The sequence below is a fragment of the Miscanthus floridulus genome, chromosome 9 (assembly GCF_019320115.1).
Source record: "Miscanthus floridulus cultivar M001 chromosome 9, ASM1932011v1, whole genome shotgun sequence".
Taxonomy (NCBI): Eukaryota; Viridiplantae; Streptophyta; class Magnoliopsida; order Poales; family Poaceae; genus Miscanthus; species Miscanthus floridulus.
Window position 1 is genome coordinate 102944012 of NC_089588.1, and position 17865 is coordinate 102961876.

At 40.1% G+C, this 17865-nt stretch overlaps 1 non-coding gene across 1 annotated transcript; it reads right to left on the reverse strand.

Annotated features, from left to right (window-relative positions):
- Window positions 1-17018: 17018 nt before the first annotated feature.
- On the reverse strand, window positions 17019-17127 carry LOC136484668 (small nucleolar RNA R71). The gene has a single exon (XR_010766167.1). It is a non-coding gene; the product is annotated as a small nucleolar RNA R71 (small nucleolar RNA).
- Between the last annotated feature and the right edge of the window lie 738 nt (window positions 17128-17865).

Here is a 17865-nt window from a genome sequence, read left to right on the forward strand (position 1 = left end):
CATATAGCAGTGTACGGACACGTGGTGCATGGGGGAGCGGGGACTGAGCGTGGATGGTGGACGCGGGGGGTGAGCGGGCCATGTGCTGTGTGTTAGATCTGCTTTTTTTTAGCATTTGCAAAGGTATACAAACTTTAAAATGTGATAATTTTTTGGTCAAACATCTATTTTTAATTTCATTTGCACCATTATGTTCATTATGACGAGATCTATAAAAGTAGATCCATGTTGGATATGTTTTGAAACAATTTTTGTGATGAAAAAGTTTTGCACCTAGAAATATAAAGTTTTAAATGTTGCAGTACAAAGTTCCAAAACATAGAGTGCAAAGTTTCAAATTATAGAGTTCTATTTTTTGGTGTACAAAGTTTTTAGCTTATTAGTACAAAGTTTGAAAAGAGCTAGTATAAAGTTTATGAATTTAGTTGTGGAGTTTTGAAATCTTAAAGTTTTGAACCTAATAGTATAAAGTTTATAATATTTTGAATATGCTAGTATAAAGTTTCTAAATTTAAAATGTAAAGTTTGAAATTACAGTGTTTTAAACCTTAAAATACAAAGTTTTTAATGTGCTAGTATAAAGTTTCTTAATTTTTTTAAAATAGTTGAAAAATAAAGTTTTAAGTCTTAGAGTATCAAGTTTAAATGTGCTAGTATATAGTTCCTAAATTTAAAATCTAAAGTTTTAAATCTTGAAATACAAAGTTTTAAATATGCTAGTATAAAGTTCCTGATTTTTAAAATAAAGTTTTAAATTACAAAGTTTAAATCTTAAAGTACAAGTTTTAAATGGGCAGTATAAAGTTCCTGAATTTAAAGTGTAACGTTTGGAATTACAAAGTTTTAAACCTTGAAATACAAAGTTCTAAATGTGCTAGTATAAAGTTTCTCAATTATAAAAATTAAGTTTGCAATTATAAAGTTTTAGGTCTTAGAGTATAAAGTTTAAATGTGCTAGTATATAGTTCCTGAATTTAAAATGTAATCTTTTAAATCATGAAATACACCATTTTAAATGTGTTAGTATAAAGTTCCTGATTTTTAAAATAAAATTTTAAATTACAAAGTTTAAATCTTAAAGTACAAGTTTTAAATGGGCAGTATAAAGTTCCAGAATTTAAAGTGTAACGTTTGGAATTACAAAGTTTTAAACCTTGAAATACAAAGTTCTAAATGTGCTAGTATAAAGTTTCTCAATTATAAAAATTAAGTTTGCAATTATAAAGTTTTAGGTCTTAGAGTATAAAGTTTAAATGTGCTAGTATATAGTTCCTGAATTTAAAATGTAATCTTTTAAATCATGAAATACACCATTTTAAATGTGTTAGTATAAAGTTCCTGATTTTTAAAATAAAATTTTAAATTACAAAGTTTAAATCTTAAAGTACAAGTTTTAAATGGGCAGTATAAAGTTCCTGAATTTAAAGTGTAACATTTGGAATTATAAAGTTTTAAACCTTGAAATACAAAGTTCTAAATGTGCTAGTATAAAGTTTCTCAATTATAAAAATTAAGTTTGCAATTATAAAGTTTTAGGTCTTAGAGTATAAAGTTTAAATGTGCTAGTATATAGTTCCTGAATTTAAAATGTAATCTTTTAAATCATGAAATACACTGTTTTAAATGTGTTAGTATAAAGTTTCTAAAACTTATCTGAAAAGTTTTGAATTACAAAGTTTAAATCTTAAAGTATAAAGTTTTAAATGTGCTGGTAGAAAGTTCCTGAATTTAAAATGTAAAGTTTGAAATTACAAAGTTTAATTGAAGTACAAAGTTTTAATGTGTGAGTATAAAGTTTTTGAATTTTGAAAATAATGTTTTAAATTATGAAGTTTTAAATTTAAAGTATAAAGTTTTAAATGTGCTAATATAAAGTTCCTGAATTTCAATGTTTGCTCATTCGATGGAAAAACTTTTTTATTCCAACCAATGATGATTACATATTAAACATTTTCTCTCTACTATTTTTTTCAAACTTGATTTCTGTCATTTTGTGTTCTAACTTTTAACTTCTACTTATATATGTAAGTGAAACTACCCCCCGCCCTTTCAATACCCAATACCCGCTATCCCAAAAGAGAAGAATAAGCTAGAGGGGAAAAAAAGTGACTCACAAAAAACCTAGATATGAGAATCAGGAATAGTCCAATATAAAATGGGCTGACGACACATGACAAAGATAGCTAGACTCAAGAAGCTAAATAGACGTAGAAAAAAGCTAGACAGGGGAACCGGACTCCAGAAATAGTGGGCCAAAAATGACGAATCGGAATCGGTGGAACTTCCTTCCGTATCGCTATCGCGCCGAGCAAGTGCGTCGATATTTCCTATATGTAGCCTTGACCATCAGGAGCCGTAGAGTACCATTTTTTCCATCGGGTTACTAGAGCGTGTATAAACTTAAACGTTCTAGCAGAGGAATAAATTGAAGCAGCTATAATAGTGTTATATCCTCTGCTGCTCTGAAGTGCGTTGAAGACTTGAACTAGATGAAAGCGATAATCAACAGAGCAGAGGCAGGAACAACCCCCTGCATGCAGAGCAAGATGCTACAGAGCATAGTGAGTAATCTCGGATGTCCATTAAAGGTTTCAGATCCAGCAGCATCATACCATAACAGTCACAGCTATCAGGTGCCTGTATGCCATGCCAATCAACTTTTATCTTAGATTGCTCGTAGGAGAGGCATGTCATATAAGTAGGGAGGTGTATCAACACATATTTGAGAAATCCAATATGTTCAACTCATTCCTTAGCTTACAAAACCTTTTCTCATCCAATGGCTTGGTGAATATGTCGATAAGTTGATCTTCGGTGCCTACACTCTCAATGCAAATGTCCCCTTTTTGTTGGTGATCTCTTATGAAATGGTGGCGGACATCAATGTGCTTTGTTCTTGCATGTTGAACCGGATTGTTAGTCAACTTAATTGCACTCTCATTGTCACATAGCAATGACACTTTCTTGAACTTGATTCCAAAGTCACTCAAAGTGGTCTTCATACAAAGTACTTGTGCACAACAACTACTAGCGGATATGTATTCGGCTTCGGCGGTTGATAATGCAACACTATTTTGCTTCTTTGATGACAATGAAACAAGTGATTTTCCCAACAATTGACATGTGCTCGAGGTGCTTTTCCTTTCAACCTTGCATCCCGCATAGTCCGAGTCGGAGTAACCAACTAGCTCAAACTTTGCTCCTTTGGGATACCACAAACCAACATTTTATGTATGCTTCAAGTACCTCAATATTCTCTTTGTAGCCTTCAAATGACTTTCTCTTGGTGAGGCTTGAAATCTTGCACACATGCATACACTAAATATGACATCCGGTCTTGATGCGGTCACATAGAGTAGGCTTCCAATCATAGATCGATACAATTTTTGATCCACCATATTTCCACTTGCATCACTATCCAAGTTGCCATTTGTTCTCATTGGTGTACTAATGGCCTTACTATCATTCGTGCCAAACTTCTTGATCATGTCCTTGATATACTTGTCTTGACTCACAAATGTACCATTTTTCAATTGCTTGATTTGAAGACCAAGGAAGTAACTTAACTCTTCAATCATGGACATCTCAAACTCTTTAGCCATCATCTTTCCAAACTCATCACAAAAGTCTTGATTGGTTGATCCAAATATGATGTCATCAATATAGATTTGCAATACAAATAGATCTTTTTCAATCTTCTTGATGAAAAGAGTGGTGTCAACCTTGCCCATTGTGAACCCTTTAGAGAGTAGAAAATCCCTCAATCTCTCATACCATGCTCTAGGTGCTTGCTTCAAGCCATACAATGCTTTCTTTAACTTGTACACATGGTTAGGCTTCTTGTCATCTTTAAAACCGGGAGGTTGCTCAACATATACTTCTTCATTGATGTAGCCATTGAGAAATACACTCTTAACATCCATTTGATAGAGCTTGATCTTGTGGGCATAAGCATAGGCTAGCAAGATTTTTATTGCTTCCAATCTAGCAACCGGGGCATATGTTTCTCCAAAGTCAAGACCTTCAACTTGTGTATAGCCTTGTACAACTAATCTTGCTTTGTTCCTTACTACCATCCCATTTTGATCTTGCTTGTTTCTAAAGACCCATTTGGTTCCAATCACATTGTGTCCCTTTGGTCTCTCTACTAATTTCCATACTTGATTTCTTGTGAAGTTATTCAATTCTTCATGCATAGCATTCACCCAATCAACATCCTTCAATGCTTCATCTATCTTCTTTGGTTCAATGGATGACACAAATGAGAAGTGTTCACAAAATGATGCCAATCTTGATCTTGTTTGGACACCTCTTGAAATATCACCAATGATAAAGTCCAATGGATGATTTCTTGCAATATTGGTTGATTGAAGGATTGGAACTTGATTGCTTGCACTTACTTGATCATTGGGTTGAGATGATGTACTAGCCACTTGATCTTGTTTACTATCATGAGATCCACTTGTACTAGCTTGATTTGTATCATCTTGCATATTTGAGTTGGAGAGCACTTGCACTTGATCATCTTCATCATCATTCACTTGCCTAGGCCTCAATTCACCAATATCCATGTTTTTCATGGCATTTGAAAGTTGAATGCCTCTAACATCTTCCAAGTTCTCATTCTCTACTTGTGAACCCTTGGTTTCATCAAATTCAACATCATGAACTTCCTCAAGAGTACCACTATCCAAATTCCAAACTCTATATGCTTTGCTTGTGGTGGAATATCCAAGTAGGAATCCTTTATCATATTTCTTATCAAACTTGTCCAATCTAGTACCTTTCTTCAAGATATAGCATTTGCAACCAAAGATCCGAAAATATGCAATGTTGGGCTTTCTACCATTCAAGAGCTCATATGGTGTCTTCTCTTTCAATGGGTGACAATAGAGGCGGTTGCTACAATAGCAAGCCGTGTTGATAGCTTCGGCCTAAAAATATTGACTCACATTGTACTCGCTAAGCATAGACCTTGCCATATCAATGAGTGTTCTATTCTTACTCTCAACAAGGTCATTTGATTGTGGAGTGTACTTAGCCGAGAATTGATATCTAATTCCAAATTCATCACACAACTCATCAATTCTAGTATTCTTGAACTCACTACCATTGTCACTTCTAACTCTCTTGATGGTTGTTTCAAACTCATTGTGAATGCCCTTGACAAATGATTTGAATGTTGCAAACACATCACTTTTGTCCACTAGAAAGAATACCCATGTGTATCTAGTGTAATCATCCACTATCACAAAGCCATATTTGTTACCACCGATGCTAGTGTATTGTGTTGGCCCAAACAAATCCATATGCAATAACTCAAATGCTTTACTAGTGCTCATCATGCTTTTCTTAGGATGGGTGTTTCCAACTTGTTTGCCGACTTGACAAGAGCTACAAAGCTTATCCTTTTCAAACACAACATCTTTCAAGCCTTTAACTAAATCATATTTAACCAATCTATTCAATTATTTCATTCCAACATGACCAAGCCTTCTATGCCATAACCAACCCATGCTAGACTTAGTGAACAAGCATGTAGATAATCTAGCTTCACTAGCATTGAAATCAACCAAGTATAGATTCTTATATCTAAAGCCTTTGAAGATCAAGTTAGAGCCATCTACACTTATGATCTCTACATCATCTACCCTAAATATGCATTTGAATCCAAGATCACACAATTGAGCCATAGATAGCAAGTTGAAATTCAAGCTCTCTACTAGCAACACATTGGATATGCTCATGTCATTGGATATTGTAATCTTACCAAGCCCTTTGACCTTGCCTTTACCATTGTCACCAAATGTGATACTATCATAACCATCATTGCCGTTTGTGTTGATTGAGTTGAACATTATTGCATCACCGGTCATGTGTTGAGTGCACCCACTATCAAGAACCCAATGCCTTCCTTCGGCTTCTTTTTATTTTGCTCATCAAGCAAAGAGGAATGAGCCTTTTCAAGCTTTTTGTGAGCTTTGCCAAGCTTCTCATTGGCTTCCTCTAGCCTCTCATGAGATGCATTGAGCTCATCAAAGGCTTGCTTAAGGGCTTTTAGTTCCTTACGCAAGCTTTTGCATTCCCTTCTCTTGATATCAAAGTGTTCTCTAGCATCTTCTAGCATGTTAAATAATTCATCCTTAGTAGGTTCATCATCATCACTATCACTATCATTTTCATTTTTATTTTCATTATCATCATCATGTTCTTCATCACTTTCATCATCACAAGTTTGTACCTTAGTGGCCTTAGCCATGAAGCACGATGAAGAGTCAAAGAGAGAAGGCTTCTTATTGATAGCAATGCTTGCAAGAACCTTCTTCTTGGTGGTCTTGTTATCATCACTATCGTCATCATCATCACTTGAGGAAGCATCACTATCCCAAGTGACCACATATGAACCACCCTTCTTCTTCTTGAAGGTCATCTTGTCCTTCTCTTTCTTTTCCTTCTTGTCCTTCTTCTTGTTCTTCTTTTTGTCATTATCATTGTCGCTATTGTATGGACATTGAGCAACAAGATGATCTTTGCTTCCACACTTGAAGCACCTTCTTGACTCTTCTTTGTTCTTGGATGAAGACTTCTTTCTTCTAGCACGGTAGCCCTTCTTCACCATGAACTTGCCAAATCTCTTGACAAAGAGAGCCATCTTCTCATCATCATCATCATCCCATGAATCATCTTCTTCACTAGATGTTTCTTGCTTAGCTTTGCCCTTGGATGATGTGGCCTTGAATGCCACACTCTTCTTCTTCTCATCCTTCTTCTCATCTTTCTTCTCCTTCTTTTCTTCCTTCTCATCTTCATCTCTATATGTATCATCGGTCATGATGTCTCCCAACACTTGGTTTGGTGTCATGGTGTCCAAACCACTCCTTACTAGAATAGTGACCAATGTGCCAAATCTTGAAGGTAAGCATCTCAAGAACTTGTGGGAGAAGTCCTTGTCCTTTACCTCTTCTCCAAGTGCTTTGAGATCATTGACAAGCACTTGAAGCCTATGAAACATCTCCGGCACACTCTCATCCTCCTTCATCTTGAAGCTTGCAAACTTCTCCTTGAGAATGTAAGCCTTTGCACCCTTGACGGCTTGAGTGCCCTCAAATGATTCTTCCAACTTCTTCCAAGCCACATGAGCTATCTCAATATTCTTGATTTGCTCAAATGTTCTCTCATCAATTGCATCATGAATAGCACTTAGAGCAATGTCATTGTTTTGGAGAAGCACTTCTTCGGCCGCGGTGGGATTCTTCTGATCACCAATCTCAATTTTGGTTTCTTCCACCTTGCACACCTTTCTATTGATTGACTTGATGTGTGTGGTCATTTTTGACTTCCAATAGGGATAATTTGTGCCATCAAATTGGGGTGGCTTCTTGGTGTTGTTGATTTGAGCTATTTTTACACCGAAGGTTGTTAAGCCTCAAATCACGGTGATCTCGGCTCTGATACCACTTGAAAGGTCCTAATGGCTAGAGAGGGGGGTGAATAGCCTATTAAAAATTCTACAACAACACTTAACAAAACGGTTAGACAATTATGAGGCAAAGCAAGTGTTGCGCTAGCCTACTCAAAAGGTAAGCCACCTATCACAATTCTAGTTTAGATAGTGTCTATTCACACAATAGCTATGACACTAATCTATGTTAGTGTGCTCTCAAAGGCTAACTAAAGAGCCACACCAACCAAGCATGCAAGCTCTCACAACTAGCTACACTAAAGAGCTTGACAACTAGTTTGCGGTAATGTAAAGAGAGTGATCAAGAAGATTATACCGCAGCATAGATGAAGGAACCAATCAATCACTAGGATGAATAACAATGAAGACCAATCACCTCGGAATCAATGATGAACACAATGATTTTTTACCGAGGTTCACTTGCTTGCCGGCAAGCTAGTCCTCGTTGTGGTGATTCACTCACTTGGAGGTTCACGCGCTAATTGGCTTCACACGCCAAACCCTCAATAGGGTGCCACACAACCAACACAAGATGAGGATCACACAAGCCACGAGCAATCCACTAGAGTACCTTTTGGCTCTCCACTGGAGAAAGGTCAAGAACCCCTCACAATCACCACGATCGGAGCCAGAGACAATCACCACCCTCCGCTCAACGATCCTCGCTGCTCCAAGCCATCTAGGTGGCGGCAACCACCAAGAGTAACAAGCGAATCCAGTGGTGAAACACGAACAACAAGTGCCTCTAGATGCAAACACTCAAGCAATGCACTTGGATTCTCTCCCAATCTCACAAAGATGATGAATCAATGATGGAGATGAGTGGGAGGGCTTTGGCTAAGCTCACAAGGTTGATATGTTAATGAAAATGGCCAAAGGTGTGAGCTTCAACCAGCCATGGGGCTTAAATAGAAGCCCCCATGAAATAGAGCCATTGTACCCTTTCACTGGGCACAACACGGGGTGACCGGACGCTCCGGTCATGTTGACCAGACGCTGGACCTCAGCGTTCGGTCGCCCGACGACAGCCACGTGTCCCGATCTCAACGGTCACTTGAGTTGACCGGACGCTGCGCTATAACTGACCAAACGCTGAGCCACCAACGTCCAGTCGTTTCCAGTAAGGTTCCAGAAACGCATTTTGCCCATCGGACGCATCTGGTCATGCATGACCGGACTCACCCAGCATTCGGTCATTCAACGTCTCCTCTGTGCGCCTCACGTCAGCGTACGTCAGCACTGACCAGACACACCCTGCTAGCGTTTGGTCGCATAGCGACCCAGCGTCCGGTCGTTTGACCGACGCCAGCGTCTTCGCTGATACATCTGACCGGACGTGCCGGTCCAACCATGGCCAGCGTCCGGTCACTCCTAGTGACCTCCATCTTTTCTGTCTAGGGCGCCGGTGGCACCGTTGGACTATCCGCACTCTATGGGCGGACACTCTGCCAGTGGAGTTTCTTACCCGTGCTCCCAAACTTCACCACCCTTGATCAAATTTGCCAACCACCAAATGTATCACCTTGTGCACATGTGTTAGCATATTTTCACAAACATTTTCAAGGGTGTTAGCACTCCACTAGATCCTAAATGCATATGCAATGAGTTAGAGCATCTAGTGGCACTTTGATAACCGCATTCTGATACGAGTTTCACCCCTCTTAATAGTACGGCTATCAATCCTAAATGTGATCACACTCTCTAAGTGTCTTGATCATCAAAACAAAATAGCTCCTATGGTTTATACCTTTGCCTTGAGCTTTTTGTTTTTCTCTTTCTTCTTTCCAAGTCCAAGCAATTGATCATCATCATGGTATCATCATCATCATGCTATGATCTTCATTTGCTTCATCACTTGGAGTGTGCTACCTATCTCATGATCACTTTATAAACTAGGTTAGCACTTAGGGTTTCATCAATTCACCAAAACCAAACTAGAGCTTTCACAAGTTTGTTTAGAGCCCGGCTTGTGAATAAGCTTTCCAAGCATTGAAGAAATTTCTTACTACTGCTCCTGTTCTGGCCCAACCAGATATTGATAGAACTTTTGATGTGTATTGTGATGCCTCGAAGATGGGGTTGAAATGTGCGCTTATGCAGGATGGGCGTGTGATAGCTTATGCTTCACGCCAACAGAAAAAGCACGAGGTGAATTATTCCACCCATGATTTAGAGTTGGCTGCTATAGTGCATGCTCTAAAAATTTGGAGGCATTATTTGTTGTGAAACAAAGTATACATTTTTATGGATCATAAGAGCCTCAAATATATTTTCACTCAGTCTGAATTAAATATGAGGCAAAGGAGATGGTTAGAATTAATCAAGGATTATAATTTAGAGGTTCATTATCATCCTAGAAAAGCTAATGTGGTAGCTGATGCTTTGAGCTAGAAGTCATATCAGGCTGAAGAAGCACCTTTGTCTCTCAACCATGCTGAGGTGCTAGCTCACATTGCCTTAGTCTCAGATTTACTTGAGTAGATTATTATGGAGCAAAGGCAAGACACTTCAGAAATTTCTCACATCAAGAAATTAATTGCCGAAGGGCATGGTCCTTAGTTTAGTATTGATGAGCAAGGGGTAGTAAGGTACAAGAACAGATTGGTGGTTACATTAAATGAGGAGATTAGAAGGAAGATTTTGAATGAAGCTCATCATTCTAAGTTGTCTATCCATCCTGGCAGTTACAAGATGTACCATGATTTGCGCCACTTGTATTGGTGGTCCAATATGAAGCAGGATATCACCGAGTACGTCGCAGAGTGCGACACCTGTGGGAGAGTTAAGGCAGACCATATGCGTACCCCGGGATATTTGCAACCTTTGCCTATTCCTGTGTGGAAATGGGAAGATATTTCCATGGATTTCATTATGGGTTTACCCCACACATCCAAAGGCTATAACTCTATTTGGGTCATTGTGGATCACCTTACCAAGTCAACTCATTTTCTTCCGGTGGATACTAGATATCCAGCCAGAAAGTATGCTAAGTTGTATTTAGACTGGATTCTGACCTTGCATGGAGTTCCTCTTACTATCATCTCTGTTAGAGGGACAGTCTCTATCTCTCACTTTTGGGAGCAACTCCAGGAATGTCTTGGTACTAGTCTCCTCTGAAGTTCAGCTTATCATCCACAAACTGATAGCCAAACAGAAAGGGTAAATCAGGTACTTGAGGACATATTGAGAGCTTGTGCCATTTCTTTTCCTGAGAAGTGGAATGAATGGTTTAACTTAGCTGAGTTTACTTTCAATAATAGCTATCAAGAAAGCATTCGTATGGCACCCTTTGAAGCTCTGTATGGAAAGAAATGTAGGACGCCACTTAACTAGGTTCAAGTGGAAGATCATGGACATTTTGGGCTTGATTTCATCAAAGAAGCTCGAGAGCAAGTCAGTATTATTCAGAGTCATTTGAAGGCAGCTCAGAGCCGACAGAAGGCTTATGCGGACAAGCGAAGAAGGCCTTTGCAGTTTGTAGTTGGGGATCATGTGTACCTCAAGGTATCTCCTATGAGAGGGGTGCATCGGTTTGGTGTCTGTGGCAAGCTATCCCCTCGATATGTGGGCTTTTACAAGGTTTTGGAGCAATGTGGCCCAGTTGCTTATCGTCTCCAACTTCTAGATATTTTATCGGCGATACACAATGTGTTTCACGTATCTTAGTTGAAGAAATGTTTGCGGGTCCCTGATGAAACTATGGAAATTGAAGGGCTTCCCCTCCAGCCTGACTTGACCTATATTGAGCACCCTGTCAAGATCTTTGATGAGAAAGAAAGAGTGACTAGAAACAATGTGGTGAAGTTCTACAAAGTTCAGTGGCAAAACCACTCGGAGGATGAAGCAACGTGGGAGCAAGAAAGTTATATCTTGAAACATTACCCCCACCTTTTTTTGGTTCATCGAGGTAGTTGTTTACATTGAAATGTATTTCTTATCTCTTTTCCCACACTAGGCACTTGAAATCTCGGCGCGAGATTTTGTTTTAGGGGGGGGGCAGATTTGTAACACCCTCGGGTTACATGAGAAATCGTTTACTAAAACCCTGCATGAGCATCGTGTTTATGTGTTAATGCGTGTAATATAGAGTGAAGATCAATTTTCATAGCTTAAAATGACCAATGGAAGTGCATAACGAAAGGTTGTTCGCGACTTATGAAATTATCTAGTAAGGGTGTTCGTGAATTTTTTATTGAACGAAAACACTATAGAACGTATATACAAAACTTTAATAAAGTTAGAAGTACAAACTTTGTAGATGATGATGAAATACCTGTGGTCAAAAAATGAATTCACTAGCTAACATACCTAATAGCTTGGAAATCGAATTTGACGCGAATCCGATCAAGACTTAATCGATTTCGTAAGTCTAAAAATGGTTTGACAAAGCTATGTTTGGCAATTTTTGTAGAGTAATTGGGTTAAGGAGTGGTGCGGTTTTAGGGCTTGTTTTAGTAGCCTAACATGCCCTCTTAAGTATAGCATAGGTGGTTTGGCGATTGAATCAACAATTTGGATTTTTAGGACGCTTTAAAAAGCATGCATGGCACGTTCCCGGCGGGTTTCATCATGTGGGCGCGGTCACCGTGCCTCAGGCACTCGGCGTCGTAGCATCGGTCGTCCGACACATACGCGCATGCACGCACGCACACATGCACACACGTGCATCGCCGCGCTCGATGGGACGCTAGGGGCAGTTTGGCCTGGCCGCTCTACCCTACCGTGTCCATGCCGTCGCCATCGCGGGCCTGGTGCCCTGGCTGGTCCGCTGCCACCTGGCCGCTCTACTTCGCCTTGTCATTGCCTCACGTTGCGTCGCATCGTGTCTGCGCTGCACTGCACTGTTCCTCTCTGACCGAGTGGATGTCGTCCGCATGGCCTTGCACACCATCGCGATTCCATTAATGGTGCCACAGCGCGCGGGCCACGGCCTGTCACTGACATGCTCGCTCGTCGCTCGCTTGCTCGGCCTATCATGGGTTCTAGCTCTTTTCGAACCCATTGATTGGAGGCAGGGATGGTGGAGGTCTAAGCACCGCATTGAGTTCGGGACTTAGGAGCGGGGACTTGGAGTCCAAGTTTGGACGGGTACCTAGACCCTGTGACAAGAGAGTGGTGGGTTGGCCTTGCTTGTGCGTAGGGTACAAGCAGGGCATGTGTTTTGGGGTACCCGACTAGGCACATTGATTCGTGAATCGTTGACAATCTAGTACGGCTTGTCTACAATCTAGCACCATAGTAAAAACTAAAAGATGGAAAGTGGTGAAATGGAACTATTTGCTCAACTCCTACTTGAAAGTAGAACATGTGCTTACATAGAATGGTTAGGTAATGAGATAATCATGACTGCTAATAATAAACATACATAAGGATGCACTATTAGTATTGCTTTCTACAAAAAGGAACCCAACAAATCATAAAGCTTATCATATCCCTTGGAGTCGGGAAATTATTCCCACTAGTCGGATAAGTCTTGCGAGTACATTATGTACATAGGGTTTATTTACCCCTATTGCTGGTGTAGCTTGAGGAGTAGCTGTTGTGTGAAGGATTCTTCAAGTGGGCATAGACGGATCCTTGTATATTATCGATAGATGTTTATTTTCATTCCGCTGTTTAATTTCCGCACTCTGAATTTTTTACTGTAATAATGTATTTCTAAGAACTCTGATTGTATGAAATGGACTAAGTATTGTAAACTCGTTCTCATTATTGGATCCTGGAGGAAAAATGTGGATTAATCGAGTTCTCCCTTGGGGTGTGCTCGACAGAATCCGCCCGATGTAGCTCGCTTTTGTGGTGCTTAGTGTCTAGTGGTAGATGAGCGCCTCCGAAGGTGTGTTATTTTGGGTGGTTCTGCCACATAAGGCACCTTTGGTTTAGTTTGAGCACAACTGGGATGAATCCTTTCGACCAGGTTAGAAGCAATCGTAGCACCTGGCTAGTGACGCTCTGTATATACAACCTTCCACTTCGGCTCTCTATGAAGCGGTCATACATCTAGATGCCACTACTGATCCAAGGGCCAAGACAATCTAGGAATGACATCGATGTGTTTCAGGAACCAGTGATTGATGAACTAGTGGAGATGTTTGGGATGAGTACAAAAAGGAACATGTCATGATCAAGGCAGTACTTATCGCTACAATCACTGACCTGCCAGGTCGAGATTGCTTGTTCAGAGAGAAGACAAAAGGCTATACTGGATTTGTCGAGTGCTTAGACAACACTGATGCGGTACATCTGCCAAAGAACTCAAAGATAGTTTATATAGGACACCGTAGGTTTCTACCTAAGGATCACCCTTACCACAGGAACACAAAAGATTTTGACCGGGCTATTGAGAAACACTTACCTCCAAAATATCGAGATGGGTATGCGATACTTCGAGAAGTCAACAAACTAGAGGTTGTCCTTGGGAAGGGGCAAAATGTAGTAGCAACGCCTGATGGGAGCGTTTGGAAGAAAAATTAGTTTTATGGAAACTACCTTACTGGCCAGTGCTGAGTGTACGCCATTGTCTTGATCCCATGCAAATTACTAAAACATGTGCGATAACACGCTTAACACCTTGATGGACACCAGGGTGAGATCGAAGGATTCACTAGCCACACGCCTGGACATGCAACACTTGGGAATCAAGAAGGAGCTACAACCCGTGGCACTAGAGGATGGCTAGTTCAAACTTTTGGTTGCGTCGTGGACCTTGAAGAAGAAAGAAAAGCGTGCACTTATTTCTTTCTTCAATGAACACAAAGTCCCAACCGGCTACTGTGCGAACCCGAACTCAAGTTCAACTATGGCTGTATGAAGGCCCATGACTGTCATGTCATTATGACTCAGCTGCTCCCTATTGCCCTGCATGGTATCCTCCCCCCAAAGATCGGAGCCCCTATCATAAAGTTGTGTTCATTCTTCAACGTGATATCAAAAAAGGTAATTGATGTGTCCACGTTGGACCAGTTGCAGCGAGACATAGCTGAAACTCTCATTGGGATTGAGATGTATTTCCTGCCGACTTACTTTGATATCTCAGTGCATCTACTCGTTCATCTTGTTGACCAAATATGAGCCCTTGGCCCAATGTACCTGCATTAGATGTTCCCTTTCGAAAGGTTGATGAAAGTTTTCAGGAGGTATGTTAGGAACAGATTCAGGCCAGAAGGGGGCATGGTTGAAGAATGGTCAACAGAGGAGGCCATTGAGTTTTGCACATGTTATGTGGATATTGTTGACGGTAGTTAACAACTAATATAAACCATCAACTAAACATATATAAGGGCATAAATAGAATCACCAACAAAGGTCTAGGGGTCTAAACTAAAAAATTCAACAAGTTTTGGTGATTTCATGACTACAGGAGGATTTATCCAGAAAACCATCAAGGAGGACTGAATTATCAAAGGAAAATACTGAATTCCAACGCGGCACCGACATGGGAAGGATCTAGAAGACTCTAGAAGGCAAACCACCAAAGGGGGGGCAGACCCTGCCAGGTGGGACCGGCCATCCCCACTTGTTGGTCGGTTGGCCTCCCCTTAGCCCACCTGGCAGTCCCCTTTGACGTGGACTCTCCCATCGGCTTTGAGGACGTAGCTAGGCCATTGCTTAAGTCGGCTTGATCCAAGGGCTCATGTTGCTCCTCTAGGACTATATATCTAGGCCCTAGCCCCCCAGCATATCCTGAGATTAGAAATCAGAAGTCATCAAGTCATTTGACAGAAACCCTAGTCTCCTCAGAGCTCCTCTATCTCCATAGCATAGCTAGTTAGGTTAGATCTAGAGGGAGGCAAGCAGAACTTCTCTTGGATTCCCAATCTTGTCTAGAACGTGGTTCGGTATAAACTCTTGTACCCCTCTCTCTATTATTTCTCCAATGTTTTTATATGCTAGATTCAATTGTTATGACAATATCAATATTCATCTTGTTCATGTTCTTCATTATGATGTTCATCGTGTACTTTGATTATATATCTAGTATAGTTAGTTTATTATCATGTTTATGCATAAGTTCGTATAGCGCTCACTCTAGGGATCCATGGGTGGGTGGTCGACATTGTGTAAGGATGGTGCTTATATGTTGTTTACCTGCAAATACACCCTATATTCTGGGTCATGTGATAGATTGCGGATGTGACACTCCCGTTGAGTCCTTTGTAGTCCACTCCCCGAATATAGGTGCACGTAGGGTCTGATTACGAAGGTAGAACGAGCTCTTTCCTCAATCTTCCTTTAGTAATATCCCTTCTATGTAGATATGATAATGATCTTAGCAATGATTACTAGGTGTAATTGCACTAATCAAATGTATGCTTTGACTTGTAATCAAGAATGACTTAGGAATTATCCTCTAATATTCTACCTGACCATGCTAATGCTATAGAAGGAGTGCTCTGAGTGATCTATCCTTGTCAATACTTATAATTTATTTACATCTTATTATATGACTTGTTCCTGTTATGAGTAGAGTTATGGCTATGGTTATTTTCTCCTTCAATAATATAAGTTGAACAATACATATCCATGCTAGACCTTCCCAATGGTAAAAATATAAACAACGATACCTAAAATACTCTCGGGTAAAATGCTACAATGGTATAATTATCTGTGCGCTTGCAGATACTTTCGTAGATTTATATTTATATATTTTCTCTAGTCACTTGCATTAATAAGAACTACTTAGTGTTATTCTAGTAGTAATACTATGTAGCACCAATACATCTCTCTGACATCATTACTAGGGATGACAACTTAGTAAGTTAGGAGATATAGCTATATAATAGGTGGTTGCGTAATTCAACCAAGTGACACGTTAATAACTACCATTAACATTTCTAGGGTTGCTAAGGATTGGGAAATAGAACTTTATTTTAGTAGCATCCTAAGAAATGCCAACAAGTATTTTTGGCACTGTTGCCAGAGAAGGAAACTAGCAAAGGAAGTATTGATAAACTTATACTTACTGATGTGATCGAGATAACCATTAACCTTTGCTCAAGCAGAGTTATCCTTGCTTTGTCTACTTTTGTATCTTATGTAGGATAATGTATGACCGGTTTTGACCTTCCGACAAACCATGTTGAAAATCTAGAAGCTTTAATTAGGAGAACTAGAGCTAAGCTCAAGAAGACTCCAGCTTTGAAATCGGAAGACAACCATATAAGAAGAAGCTTAACACCAGAGTTTGAAGCCATGGCCAACAGGACTCTCCGTGAATTCTTTGCTCCAACTATGGCCAACATCCAAACTAGATCGACAGTCAATGTCAGAGACAACAGATTCGAGCTCAAGCCAGCACTCATCAACATGGTGCAAGCCAACCAGTTCTATGGAAAGGCACATGAAGATGCAGGTGCACATCTCCAACACTTCTTGGAGATCTGCAACACCTTCACCATCAAAAGAGTAACCCAGGATGCCATACTACTTCACCTTTTCCCATTCTCACTTTTGGTGAAGGCAAAGCAGTGGATCTACGCTAATAAAGATAGAAATACAACATGGGACAACTGCTCCACTGCCTTTCTTGTAAAGTTCTTTCCCATATGCAAGACCAATGCTCTGCATGGTAGAATCTCTAGCTTTCAGCAACATCATGACGAGTCTATCTCTGAGGCATGGGAACGCTTTCAAGATTATATTGCAGAATGTCCTCATCATGGGATGGAGAATTGGCTACTCTTGTAGACTTTCTACCACGGGCTAACCAACAGTTCCCGTGAGACGATGGACGCTACTGTTGGAGGTGTATTCCTATCACTCACCATTCCAGATGCAACAGTTCTTGTGGAGAAGATGGCCTCCAACCAAGGTTGGAATGAAGAACGAGATCAACCCCATAAGAGAGGAGGAGGTATACATCAACTCAAGGAAGTAGACATGCTGTCTGCCAAGATGGACCTACTAATGAAGAAGCTTGAAGATCGGGCCAATGAGAAGCAAGAGGTCATGCACATTCATGACTCCCATAGGACATGTGAAGTTTGTGGAAGCACTGGGCATTCAGGGAATACCTTCCCTGAGACCCATGAGGATGTGAGTTTTGTAAATAACAACAACAACTACTACTTCCGTCCTCAGGAGAATCAAGGATGGAACCAGCAATAGAGGCCCAACTATTAAGGTAACTATCAAGGTAATAATTTCAATAACTTTCAAACACCCTTGAGAGACTTAATTGCTGTCCAATCCAAAGTTATGGAGGGATTATCTAGAAAGGTAGCTTCCAATGATAAAATTTTAGAAAACATAAATAATAGAATGGATATCTTTGCCTCTGCCATTAAGAACCAGCATAGCTTTAATAAAATGTTAGAATCACAAATAGCTCAGCTGGCGGCTTTTGTTCCTTAGTCCAATAAAGGTAAGATTCCACGACAACTGGAAGATCTAGAAACTACAAA